This window comes from Kogia breviceps, chromosome 1 (assembly GCF_026419965.1).
Source record: "Kogia breviceps isolate mKogBre1 chromosome 1, mKogBre1 haplotype 1, whole genome shotgun sequence".
NCBI classification, from domain to species: Eukaryota; Metazoa; Chordata; class Mammalia; order Artiodactyla; family Physeteridae; genus Kogia; species Kogia breviceps.
In genome coordinates this window covers 72,007,273-72,016,650 of record NC_081310.1, presented here as the reverse complement: position 1 = coordinate 72,016,650, position 9,378 = coordinate 72,007,273, and positions in this window count along the sequence as shown.

The following is a 9,378-nucleotide window of genomic DNA, read 5'->3' as shown; positions in this document are numbered from 1 at the left end:
TCAAGGCTCAAATGTGGTGCTGCAGTGAACAAGGTTATGCATTTATCTTTTCAAGTTAGTGTTTTCATTTTCTTTGGATAAATACCCAGGGGTGGAATTGCTGAATCATATGGTAGTTCTATTTTTATTTTTTCGAGGAAACTCCACACTGTTTTGCATAATGGCTACACTAATTTACATTCCCACCAACAATGCACAAGGGTTCCCTTTTCTCCACATCCTTGCCAACACTTGCTATTTCTTATCTTTTTGATAATAGCCATTCTAACAGGTGTGGGGTGATAACTTATTGTGGTTTTGATTTGCATTTCCTTGGTGATGTTTCAGTGATGTTGAGTACATTTAATAGTACATATTGGCCATCTGGATGTCTTCTTTGGAAAAACGTCTAGTCAGGTCTTCTGTCCATTTTATAATTGGATCATTTGTGTTTTTGCTATTGAGTTGTATGAGTTCTTTTTATATTTTGTATATTAGCTTCTTATCAGATATATGATTTGTGAATATTTTCTCATTCAGTAGTTTCCCTTTTCCATTTTGTTGATGGTTTCCTTCACTGTGCAGAAGCTTTTTCCTTTGATGTAGTCCCACTTGTTTATTTTTGCTTTTGTTGCCTCTGTTTTTGGTGTCAAATCCAGTAAATCAGATTGATGTCAAGGAGCTTACCACCTATGCTTTCTTTTAGGAGTTTTATGGTTTCAGGTCTTTTTCAAATATTTAATCCATTTTTAGTTAATTTTTGTGTGTAGTATAAAATAGTAGTCCAGTTTCATTCTCTTGCATGTGACTGTTCAATTTTCCCAACACCATTTGTTGAAGAGACCATCCTTTCCCTACTGTATACTATTGGCTCCTTTGTTGCAAATTAATTGACCATATATGCATGGATTTATTTCTGGGCTCTCTATTCTGTTTCATTGATCTATATGACTGTTTTTAATGACAATACCATACTGTTTTTATTACTATAGCTTTGTAATGTAGTTTGAAATCAGGATGCATGATTCCTCCAACTTTTTTCTTCTTTCTCAAGATTCCTTTGGCTATGCTAGGTCTTTTGTGGTTTCTTGCAAATTTTAGGATTATTTGTTCTATTTTCAAAAAATGCCATTGGAATTTTGATAGGGATTGCATTGAATCTATTCATTGCTTTGGGTACTATGGACATTTTAACAGTATTAATTCTTGCAATCCATGAGCATGGAATATTTTTTTCATTTATTTGTGTCTTCTTCAATCTCTTTCATCAGTGTCTTACAGTTTTCCATGTACAGGTCTTTTACCTTCTGAGTTAACTTTATTCCTAAGTATTTATTTATTCCTAAGTAAGTAAGTATTCCTAAGCTACCTAAACTTGCATGGAATATATTTTTCCATCACTTTACTTTCAGTCACTTACATCTGAAGTGAGTCTCTTGTAGGCAGCATACAGATGGGTCTTGTTTTTGTTTTAAATCCATTCAGCCACTCAATGTCTTTTGATTGGAGCATTTAGTCCATTTGCATTTATAATAATTATTTATAGGTATGTACTTATTGCCATTTAGCTAATTGTTTTCTGGCTGTTTTGTAGTTTCTCTGTTCCTTCTTTGTTCTCTTCTTTTATAATTTGATTATTTCCTTTAGTGCTGTGCTTAAAGTCCTTTCTCTTTATGTTTTGTGTACCTAGGACAGGTTTTTGCTTTGTGGTTACCATGAAGCTTACATACAAAAATTATAACAGTCTATTTTAAGTTGATAATAATTTAAGTATGAATGCATTCTAAAGCTCTACATTTTTACTCTCCTCCTCTTGTATTTTATGTTTTATGTTTTTGATGTCACATTTTACATCTTTTTATTTTGTATATCCCTTAACTAATTTTTGTATTTATAGTCATTTTTACTACTTTTACCTTTTAACCTTTATACTAGCTTTATAAGTGATTAATCCACCATTTTTACAACATTAGATTATTCTAACTTTTACTATATGTTTGCCTTTACTAGTGAGATTTATACTTTTATATGTTTTCCTGTTATAATTAGTACCCTTTCCAGCTTAAAGAAGTTCCCTTAACATGTCTTGTAAGCCAGTGTTTTTTTTTAACATCTTTATTTGAGTATAACTGTTTTACAATAGTGTGTTAGTTTCTCCTTTACAACAAAGTGAATCAGTTATACATATACATATGTTCCCATATCTCTTCCCTCTTGTGTCACCCTCCCTCCCACCCTCCCTATCCCACCCCTCTAGGTGGTCACAAAGCACAGAGGTGAACTCCCTGTGCTATGCTGCAGCTTCCCACTAGCTATCTAATTTACATTTGGTAGTGTGTATATGTCCCTGCCACTCTCTCACATCATGACAGCTTACCCTTCCCCCTCCCCATATCCTCAAGTTCATGCTCTAGTAGGTCTGTGTTTTATTCCCATCCTACCACTAATCTCTTCATGACTTTTTTTTTTTTTTTTAGATTACATATATATGTGTTAGCATACGGTATTTGTTTTTATCCTTCTGACTTACTTCACTCTGTATGACAGACTCCAGGTCTATCCACCTCATTACAAATAACTCAGTTTCATTTCTTTTTATGGCTGAGTAATATTCCATTGTATATATGTGCCACATGTTCCTTATCCATTCATCTGTTGATGGACACTTAGGTTGCTTCCATGTCCTGGCTATTGTAAATAGAGCTGCAGTGAACATTGTGGTACATGACTCTTTTTGAATTATGGTTTTCTCAGGGTATATGCCCAGTAGTGGGATTGCTGGGTCATATGGTAGTTCTATTTGTAGTTTTTTAAGGAACCTCCATACTGTTCTCCATAGTGGCTGTATCATTTTACATTCCCACCAGCAGTGCAAGAGTGTTCCCTTTTCTCCACACCCTCTCCAGCATTTATTGTTTCTAGAGTTTTTGATGATGGCCAATCTGACCCATGTGAGATGATATCTCATTGTAGTTTTGATTTGCATTTCTCTAATGATTAATGATGTTGAGCATTCTTTCATGTGTTTGTTGGCAATCTGTATATCTTCTTTGGAGAAATGTCTATTTAGTTCTTCTGCCCATATTTGGATTGGGTTGTTTGTTTTTTTGTTATTGAGCTGCCTGAGTTGCTTATAAATTTTGGATATTAATCCTTTGTCAGTTGCTTCATTTGCAAATATTTTCTCCCATTCTGAGGGTTGTCTTTTGGTCTTGTTTATGGTATCCTTTGCTGTGCAGAAGCTTTTAAGTTTCATTAGGTCCCATTTGTTTATTTTTGTTTTTATTTCCATTACTCTAGGAGATGGGTCAAAAAGGATCTTGCTGTGATTTATGTCATAGAGTGTTCTGCCTATGTTTTCCTCTAAGAGTTTGATAGTGTCTGGCCTTACATTTAGGTCTTTAACCCATTTTGAGTTTATTTTTGTGTATGGTGTTAGGGAGTGTTCTAATTTCATACTTCTACAGGTAGCTGTCCAGTTTTCCCAGCACCACTTATTGAAGAGGATGTCTTTTCTCCACTGTGTTTCCTCCCCTCCTTTATCAAAGATGAGGTGACCATATGTGTGTGGGTTTATCTCTGGGCTTTCTATCGTGTTCCATTGATCTATATTTCTGTTTTTGTGCCAGTACCATACTGTCTTGATTACTGTGGCCTTGTAATGTAGTCTGAAGTCAGGGAGCCTGATTTCTCCAGCTCCATTTTTCGTTCTCAAGATTGCTTTGGCTATTCGGGGTCTTTTGTGTTTCCATACAAATTGTGAAATTCTTTGTTCTAGTTCTGTAAAAAATGCCAGTGGTAATTTGATAGGGATTGCATTGAATCTGTAGATTGCTTTGGGTAATAGAGTCATTTTCACAATGTTGATTCTTCCAATCCAAGAACATGTTATATTTCTCCACCTATTTGTATCATCTTTAATTTCTTTCATCAGTGTCTTATAGTTTTCTGCATACAAGTCTTTGGTCTCCTTAGGTAGGTTTATTCCTAGATATTTTATTCTTTTTGTTGCAATGGTAAATGGGAGTGTTTTCTTAATTTCCCTCTCAGATTTGTCATCATTAGTGTATAAGAATGCCAGAGATTTCTGTGTAAGCCAGTTTTGTGATGATGAACTCCTTTAGCTTTTTCTTGTCTAAAGAACTCTTCTTCATTTCTCCTTCAATTCTGAATGACAACTTTACTGGATAAGAGTATTCTTGTTTAGAAGTATTTCTTTCAGCAATTCAAATATATCATGCCACTCCCTCTGGCCTGCAAAGTTTCTGCTGAAAAATCTGTTGGTAGCCTTATGGAGCTTCCCTTGTACCAACCAATTATTTCTCCCCTGCTGCTTTTAAGATTCTCTCCCTGTCTTTAACTTTTGACATTTTAATTATAATGTGTCTTGGTGTGGGTCACTTTGGGTTCATCTTATTTGGAACTCTCTGGGCTTCCAGGATCTGGACGTCCATTTCCTTACACAGGTTAGGGAAGTTTTCAGCCATTATTTCTTCAGATACATTCTCTGCCCCTTTCTCCCTCTCTTCTCCTTCTTGGACCACTATAATGTGAATATTAGTCCACTGGATGTTTTCCTATAAATCCCTTAAGCCATTGTTGTTTTTGTTTTTTTCTATTTGCTTCTCTGATTGGGTAGGTTCCACTGTCCTGTCTTTGAGTTCACTGATCCTTTCTTTACTTCATCTAGTCTGCTGTTGAACCCCTGTAGTGTTTTTTTCAGTTCAGTTATTGTATTCTTCAGCTCTGTGACTTCTATTTGGTACTTTCTTATATCTCTTTGTTGAAGTTCTCACTGTGCTCATCCATTCTTCTCCCAAGTTGGATGAACATCTTTATGACCATTATTTTGGACTCTTTTCAGGTAAATCACTTATCTTTATTTCCTTAAGAACTTTTTCTGGGATTTTATCTTGTTCTTTCATTTGGAACATATTCCTCTGTTTCTTCATTTCCCTTGACTTTCTGTTGACGTTTATGCATTAGATAAAACAGCCACCTCTCCCAGTCTTGAAAGAGTGGCCTTGTGTAGGAGATGGACCTTATTGTTCAAACTTGCCCTAGCTCTCGGTTGTCTCTCAAACTTTTGTGATTGCCTAAGCAGTCTATTTTTAGTGGCTCCCAGTAGTTAAAGGTATGCTAAGACCTGTCAGTGTCCCAAAGGAAAGGATCTCAGCACCTAGATTCAGGCTCACTGGAAGCCAGACCCTCAGGCAGCAGCTTTTAAAGTATGCAAATACTATATACAGTCCTGTGGGACTACAAACATAAGTCCCACTGGCCATTAGAGCCAGGTGATGTGGATATGTCCTCTGGGTAGCTGTTGCAAAAATGGGGGTGCTAGATGATTGTTTAAGTTCCTTTCTGGGAGAAACCAGTTACCTGGAACAAGGCAGAGGGAGAGCACAAAGATGGCCTCCATCATCCCTCAAATGCACCTTAGTGGGCTCCTAGATGTGTGCCAGACCAGAAGTCTGCTCCTCAGGCTAAAGCTCCAGGACAATAAAATAGGCCTCTTCCTCAGAGTGATTGGGTGTGTATTTCAGTCTGCTGTTTGTGCTGTGCCATGGGGTGGTAGCCAGCCAAACACATTCTCTCTGATTGTTATAGGCCTGTGAGGCTCAAGGATGCAAGCCCTTCTGGCCATGAGAGCCAGGCAATCAAGGAGTGTCCCCTGGGCACCAGACCTAAAACCTGGGGCACCTGTCATGTGCAAAAGCTCCCCTCCAGGAGATACTGATGCTCTAAAGCATGCAGATGGAGAGTGTAAAGCCAGTGCCCGTCTTCTGAGATCTCTGGAAAGGATTTCTGTAGGACCTTAGATGTGTGTCTAATTAGAACCCTCAGGCCACAGCCTATAGGCCTATTTCATAGGAAGACTGGGCTCCTTGGACTGTTGCCTCATGCCGTGCCCTGGAGGTGGCGGCTGTTTAAAAACTCTTTCTCCCTTTGTTACAGTTTTGTGGGACCCTTGAGCATAAGTCTCAATGGCCACCAGAGCCAGGTGGCCTAAAGGTGTTCCTTTGTGGCAGCCACAAAAATCAGGGTGTTAGAGGAGGGTACAAGTTCCTTCTCAGGAGATACTAGCAAGCTGGAGCAAGGCAGAGGAAGAGCGCAGATGGTGCCTGCCAGGAGCCTTCATCCCTAGAAAGAACCCTGCAGGCCCTTAGGTGTGTGTTAAATTAGATGTCTGCCCTCAGGCTGATGCTTTAAGGCAAGCAAATAAGCCTCTTTCACATAAGGTCTGGATGCCTCTCAATCAGCTCCTCGCTGTTCTCTGGGGTAAGTGAGTCCAAACATATGAGCCCTTTAAGAGCTCTTTCTCCATTCACTATAGCCTGTGAGTCTTGTGGACACAAGCCCCGTTGGTTTTCCAAGCTAGACGTTTTGCGGGCTTGTCTCTCAGATGCAGGTCTTAAAGTTGGGGTGCCTTTGCTCCTCAGGGAGAAGCTCTGGATTTTAGATTCCTTCCTGATTGTGGGTCATCACACTGAGGGTAGAGTTTACGGCCAGATTGTGTCTCAGCCTTTCCTCTCTGCTTCAATGTGCTTTGCCTGATGTGTAGGAGTTGCTCAGCTAGTTTTTAGGGGTTTTTTTCAGAGGAAATTGTTCCATATGTAGCTGTAGGTTCAGCATGTCTGTGGGAGGAGGCGAATTCAGAATCTTCCTACATCGTCCTCTTGAGCCGGAACCCACCCTTCTCTTTAAATAGGGAGTGTTGGCCACTGTGCTAAGTGCCAAGTTCTCTTTTTAAGGTGCTGAACTGAGCACCAGGGATAAAATGGAAAAGAACAGACCAGCTCCCAGACCTCATAGGGCTTATAGGTTAGCAGGCAAAAATGGATGTTAGATTATTACATAATTGAGTACTAGTTAGAATTGTGAGGTTCTATGAAGAAGCAGAGTACTAATCAACTACCTAATAGGAGATTCCAACCTAGTTGGAGGGTGGGAAGGGTTTCTTGTGAGATTATTTGAGGCTCAGGACAGGGATTTGAAAGCTCTGGAACCCAGGCAGGTCCGAGGACCTGTGTCTCTTTCAGTGTCTGTGTGTAGATCTCCTCCCCTTGTTTACCTTCTTGTGTCACTTGCCGTGGTCTCCTAGTCCATTTCTGGCCATCCTAATTCCCTCCATGACTCGTTCTTAATACTCTCTGATTTCCAACTTCAGAGTCTTGAGAGATGGGGAGAGACCCTAACTCATAGATCTTTGGCAAGCCTGGGCATGGATTTCCTTTGGGTGGTTATCAGTTCTGATCCAAAAACAGAGACTCAAGAGATGAGGGTTAAAAATATGGCTGCTTGGGCAGCAGAATAAAAGCCTGGTAATGAGCATGCTTTAATTCATTCAACAAGCACTGATTGTGCCAGATGTTGGGGTGGGTGTTGTCTGATCCACACACTCAGGAACTCTAGTTCCCTGATAAGGGAACAAACCAATAAACAGAGGCCTAGGGGCTAACAGTAAGGTGTGCAAAAACGAGGGCCCATTGAACCTTTCCCAAGGAACAAAGGCCTGAATGGTATCTGGAAAGGTGAGTCGATTAGCCAGGAGAATGCAGGTTGGGCCAAGGTTGGGTTGGAAGGGGGATGCCAAGGGGACTTGTAGGATGGCTGGAGAAGCAGTGTGGAGCACATTTGCACTGCCCAGGAGTTTGGATGGCTGAGCAGAGATGGGTTTCTGTGCTGAGGTCAAGGGTGAAGACATGCATGGTGAGAGGCAGCCAAGTGAGTGGTTTGGAAGATGGCGTAGAGCAATGGTTCTTAGATTTTGACATGCATCAGAATCGCCTGGAAGTCTTATTAAAACAGATCACTTGGGCTTCCCTGGTGGCGCAGTGGTTGAGAGTCCGCCTGCCGATGCAGGGGACACGGGTTCGTGCCCCAGTCCGGGGGGATCCCGCGTGCCGCGTAGCGGCTGGGCCCGTGGGCCATGGCCGCTGGGCCCGCGCGTCTGGAGCCTGCGCTCCGCAACGGGAGAGGCCACAACAGTGAGAGGCCCGCGTACCACAAGAAAAAAAAAAACAGATCACTTGTTGTCTCCCCACTCCCCAGAGTTTCTGATTCAGTAGGTCTGAATTAGAATGCACTATCTAACAAGTTCCCAGGTGATGCTGGCCTAGAGATGACACTTTGAGAGCTGCTGAATTAGAGGAAGGCAGAGAGTAAGGAGACCAGCCAGGAAGCTGTTGCTGATGCCCAGATGTGAAAGGCAGTGGTGGCAGAGAAAAGGATTTATAGTACCAGCCGCTGTGCTAATCCCTTTACATATAATCTCACATAATCCATTTAACAACTCTGAGACACCACCCTTATTCTAGAGTAAATGAAGCACAAAGAGACTAAATTCCGTGCCTGTGGTCAGTCAGTGACGGGGCCACTGTGTCCAGGGTGTTAAGACACAAAGCCCATGCTCTCAGCACACCAAACTGGAACCAGCAGTGGTTGGTGATTGGCAGGGTGGCAGGGCCACAGCAAGGTTGGGGAGAGAAGCCTCACATGACTTCCAGGGTTCTAAAGTGGCAACAGGGAGACAGATGTCTTTGCCTAGAGCATGTTCGTTGTGAGGGACCTCAGAATTGGGTTTGTCACCGGGGTTAAGACTCTATAGTGTGCTGTGCTCTTTCTGAAAAAAATTACAGATGTCCAGGAGACAACTGGATTTATGGGTCTGGGGCTCAGGAGGGAGGACCAGATTGGAGAGTTGGAAAGCATCACGTAGGTGTGATCTGTTGTGAAACCCCAGAAAGAATATGAGGCGGGAGTGGGTGAGGACCTCCCTGAAGAAACAAGCAGCCAAGGGGCAGGTGGAGATGAGGGGAAAGGTGAGAGGGCAGAGGTGATGTCGGAAAGACACAGCGGCTGTTTCAGGAGGCATGTGATGGAGTCACAGGTGCTGCAGAGGCCAAGGAAGGACCGGCGAGTGCCCAGTGGATTAACAGTCAGATCAGCGATGACCTCAACCAGGACAACTTCGGTGGACCAGGGTTAATGGGAGGCGGCAGGAGGAGGCAGAGAGATGAAGAAGTGATGAGCACTCTTCTTAGAAGCTTGTCCATCAAAGGAAGGAGGGTGAGAGCTAGAGATAAGGAAGCAGTAAGGACGTTGAAAATGGCAAGAGCTCAGATATCGACGTGGCCAAAGGGGCAGGTGGTTGAGAGTGTCAGGAGGGCATCACAGAGGGAGACCAAGAGGGCATTACCTTGGGGAGGTCTGGAGGGCATTGCAGGGGAGGGGAGGGTGGGGGTCAAGGGGGCTCAGCTGCAGATTTGTGGGGTAGACCATTTCCATTGTGTTCTGGAGCAAATTTGAGCTCCTCCTGACAGGGCTCAAGTTAGTGGGTGAATGTAAAGGCGTATGCTGAGGCCCGGGCACTTACTCTTGCTGCCTGTAGAAAGC